Source organism: Crinia signifera, chromosome 6 (genome assembly GCF_055691185.1).
Source record: "Crinia signifera chromosome 6, ASM5569118v1, whole genome shotgun sequence".
NCBI lineage: Eukaryota > Metazoa > Chordata > Amphibia > Anura > Myobatrachidae > Crinia > Crinia signifera.
Window position 1 is genome coordinate 219,536,566 of NC_139222.1, and position 4,799 is coordinate 219,541,364.

General features: G+C 39.6%; 1 pseudogene; it reads left to right on the forward strand.

Moving 5' to 3' along the window:
• Positions 1–1,164: 1,164 nt before the first annotated feature.
• LOC146011469 (5S ribosomal RNA) lies at positions 1,165–1,282 on the forward strand (annotated as a pseudogene).
• The last annotated feature ends 3,517 nt before the right edge of the window (positions 1,283–4,799 follow it).

Sequence of the window (4,799 nt, forward strand, 5' to 3'; positions counted from 1 at the left end):
AATAACAAAAACCCGGACGCGGGTAATGATATTCACTCATGGACAGTGAGTGTAAAACGAAATACTAGCGCTATATAAAAATTATATATATATATATATCATCTCAAACCGATTCAAGGAGAAGAAATACCCGACTCACATCTTGGAGAAGGCTAACAAGAGAGCAAAAACACTAGACAGGAAGAAACTTCTTGAATATAAGCCCAAAGAGAACAGAGAACCGGATGTCAAATTCATCACAACATACAATCACCATGAACGATTAATCAAGGAGGCATTAAACAAGCACTGGAACATCTTACGGTTGGATCCCATCCTGAAAGAATCCTTACCTGCAAAACCACAAATTGTGTATCGGTAGCAAAAAAATCTGAAAGACCTTCTAGCATTCAGCATGTTGAGAGAAGAACCCAGCCGACAGGGAGGCCTACCAAAATGCACTGGCAGCTACAAATGTGGTCACTGTAATATCTGCAAATACCTTCACCCAAATAGAAAGAACTTTTTTAATAAGGACAAAACCAAAGAATTCAAGACTAAACATTTTATTAACTGCAACACAACATCAGTTGTATACATGCTGGAATGTCCGTGTGAACGACGCTACATAGGTAAAACCAAGAGGGCACTGAAAATCCGCATACAGGAGCATGTGAGGAACATAAAAAACAAAGTACAGACACATGCTGTTTCACAACACTTCAGTTTACACCATGACTCGGACCCGGAAAAATTGACATTCAGAGGCATTGAACTCGTTTCCCTCGGAGAGAGAGGAGGTGATCTATCAAATCTTCTTTCACGTAGAGAGATGTATTGGATTTATGAACTGAACACCCTGCATACAGAGGGCTTCAACGAGAGCTATGAGATAGCACCCTTCATACAATGAAAAGAAGATGAGACCCCTGAGCGGTCAGTGATCTGTAACTAGGTTCCCGCTGAATAGTACCAGAATGGGTAACCATCTGGGAAGTCCAGTCATGGTACCCTCATATATATATATATAAAAACCACCCTTCATTTTCACCGTAACTGCCACCCCTAGAGTCTCCTTCCACTGCTCCATATTATCATCCCAATATAACTATACTTAATTAGTTGCTATAGTGTCTTGATTGCATAGGTGGTAACATTACACATGCACGGATCTCCAACCAACCACAATACAGCCATACCACACTGGGACGCCCAACCACATCCGAACTTGGAAGCTAAGCAGTGCTGGGCCTGATTAGTACTGGGCAGGGGGACCTCCCAGGAATATCGGGTGCTGTAATATAACATCTATGGCGAGTTTCTGTATGCACTGTACCCACCATTGTAATTATACACATTTAATAAATAAACTATGTTTATACCCCATCACATTCATTCCGTGTTTCATTTTTCTTCTTTTTATTCCCATTCTTATGTATTTTCGTAAATACGAGACTCAACACCACTGTACATGTGCCCCAAGGGTGTCTTTTCCTCTAATACCGCTAATTGTGCATTCCTTAATTAACTAATTAAACAGAGGGTTTCTTATATATTATTCTGATGTATCCCTAATTTGCATATATACATATTAATTACCTGAAAATATTATGTTTCTAATTTTAATTTTTTTCACCCACTATTGCTGATTCTCACATTTCTGAGAATCATTTACAGAATAAACTGAACCCCCTGCGCATGGGCTACCACCATCCCAAAATATGGGAGTCTTCAAACAAAGCCTGCTATGAATGAGTTAACTTCAAGCCACACTGTCAGCATCAGAAATACCCCCGCAGTGCTGTTACACGAGAGTGTCTCCTATGAGCAACACAGAAGGACACAGAGCATCAGAGACATAGCGCACATGCGCAGAAACGGAGGGTCGAGTCCGAACGCGCATGCGCACAAGGACCCATATGATACTAACTGAAGAATCGTCATAATGCTATAAGAACTAGGCGCACATGCGCAGTAGCGCTATACTGACGCCGGATGTGTGGCGGAAGTGGGGCGGATGTGATGTCACGCTCCTTCCAAACGGAGCTGACACACTCCAAACCATACTATCAAGTTTTCAGACTTTGTACAGCTCGTTTTCAGAAATGTATAAGTGGGGCCACTAGATGCCTCTATTAGCATATACCACATACTGTATCTCTAATCATTGTTTTGTGCTTAACTTACACCTGGTCCAATTAAGCATTGCTAACGAGGGGGGCGGCACCATAGTCTCTATCCCTGTCATAAATACAGCCTCAGTCATTCAGTCCCTTACCCCTGACGAAGTCCTGTCGGACGAAACATGTTGGGATAAACTTCGGTCACCTGCTCCTCACCGCACTGCTCCAAGTTAAGGTGCGTACACACGTACAGATTTTCTGTCTGATCTATCTGGTGGGAACAAAAACCTGGAAATGTATGGGAGCAACTGACATAAAAAAAAAAAAAAATGTTCCTAAACACTTGAAAACAGACAGTGATCAGTCAGACAAATTGTTTAATCGTTCTGATATAACAAATTTATCAAAGCATACAATTTTTTTTCTGTTTTCCTGCATTTGGGTGGAAATTTTTGATTGTCTTTTGCTCCCATACATTTCCAGGTTTTTGTTCCCACCAGATAGATCAGACAGAAAATCTGTACGTGTGTACGCACCTTATAGCTGATATTTCTTATTTCTTGATTCCTCATTTTTCGCAACTGAACACCCTGCTATTTAAATTTTTAGTGATCCTGCTTTTAGCTTTTAGTCAGTTACATACATAGTATATTGGTTTTTAGTCTGGCCAGTCTGCTTTACTGACCAACTTTATCTCTCCCATTTTTATTACACACAAAATATATTGTCATCTTTTTATATATATATATATATATATATATATATATATATATATATATATATTTTTTTTTGTCTTTTTATATATTTTTATATCCCCTGTATTTTTTATCTTATCTCTCTGTGTTAAATAAATTGTTCACCTTTATTACAATCATTGTCCCATGTTTACTTAAAACGTGCAAATAAGTCGCTATCCTAGTCCAAACCAAATCCTTTTCCATATATATATATATATATATATATATATATATATATATATATCCAGGCACCTGTGAGAGCCTCCTTATATTCCAGATAAGTAAGCGACGAAACGCGTTGAGAGCGGTCTGTGTTCTACTACAGTACCTTCATGTAAGCTATTTTTCTTGTTTTATGTTCACTTCATTCACCTTTTAAAAAATAAATTCCTTTTGAATTATAATTGGAGTTTCTTCCTTATATATGTTTATCACGTGGCACTGATGCACCTTGGACCCTGTATGAACAAATGGGACAATACTGCTGAGAGGCTAAATTATCTTCCGGGCAAACATCCTGGTAATCCCAAGAACAGGAGTTCCTAAAACATCACATATTGATGAGCACTTTATTATTATCCTCACGGTACGCTTAATTATTTGTTCACCTAAAACTTGGTGACCCTGATATCACACTAGAGAGCGCTGTTTCTCGCCCCCCTTCTTTTCCAGTTCACATTTGAGACGTCACAACAAACGTTTTACGGAGAAACTTAGCAGCCACCTGTACACAGGACTGTGGTACTCGAAGAAGACACTTCGCTACAAATCCTTATTGGACTTTTACAAATCAGAACATTTTTTGGGTAGACGCGCTATACAGTACCCCCCTTTATCTATATATATATATATATATCCAGGCACCTGTGAGAGCCTCCTTATATTCCAGATAAGTTTTTTGCGGATGGGTTCTTAGTATAGCATTCACAATATGAATTCAGCGATAACACGTTTCCCCGCCTCCGTTTGGAATCAGCGGCTTCCTTGTAATAAGGTGTCGTAATAAGGTGTATAAACAGACTGGAGGTTTAAATAGTGCTATTCTGCCAGTTTGCGCATGCGCAGTGATGCACATTGCACATACTTCCGGTATTACTGGGGGGCTTTCTTCTTGCCTCCTTGTCACATCATTGTCCTATTGGGTTTTCAGCCCTTCAGACCGCGTTTTGAGGCTGTGCCTTACATGTAGCCACAAAGTATCCTCAGCAGAGTCTGATATAGCAACTGCGATTCTTTATAACAGATGTTAGCCCATTGCTATATGTGAGCATAATGAGACAATCTATCTTGGGCTGATACAGAAACCGGGTCTATATGTTGCTAGGAGAAGCCCAGATGGACCTCTGTTGCCAATCTGTATGCAGACAGGACCCAGGTTCATGTTCAGCCAGATAGAAAAATAATGACGAAAAGCTCTGTAGTGCAGGAACTACTTTGCTACTACTGTACTGTCCAGTAAGCTACAGCACTGTATATAGACATTAATAAATATAATTACATTGAAGTGCTTATTACACTATTCTATAACTTGCTATGGGCACGGACGCTAATGCGTCTCATTGGTTTGGTCAAAAGGCGCTATGATGAATCTGAGTGGAAGCTTTGGTTGCTCTTATCAGGTGTGTAGGCTAGTGAATAAGTGTGCTGCTCTGCATGTTGTACATTAAAGTGCAGTATGTCTTCGTTTGATTTATTAAAGGGACCTTTTTATTTCCCAACACATTTACACTAGGCCAGTTACTGTATATATATATATATATATATATATATATATATATATATATATTATAAGGGCACGGTAGTGCCCTTATATTAAGGCTGAATCCAACGAACGGATTTTTCCCATAGGGAACTTTTCGGATGGGGGCATGGTGTTTGAGGGACTGCACCTCAAAAGTGACTGGGCGTACTGAGCTGAAATTTGGCATGTACGCGTAGAATCGTCAACCGGTGCTGCGTA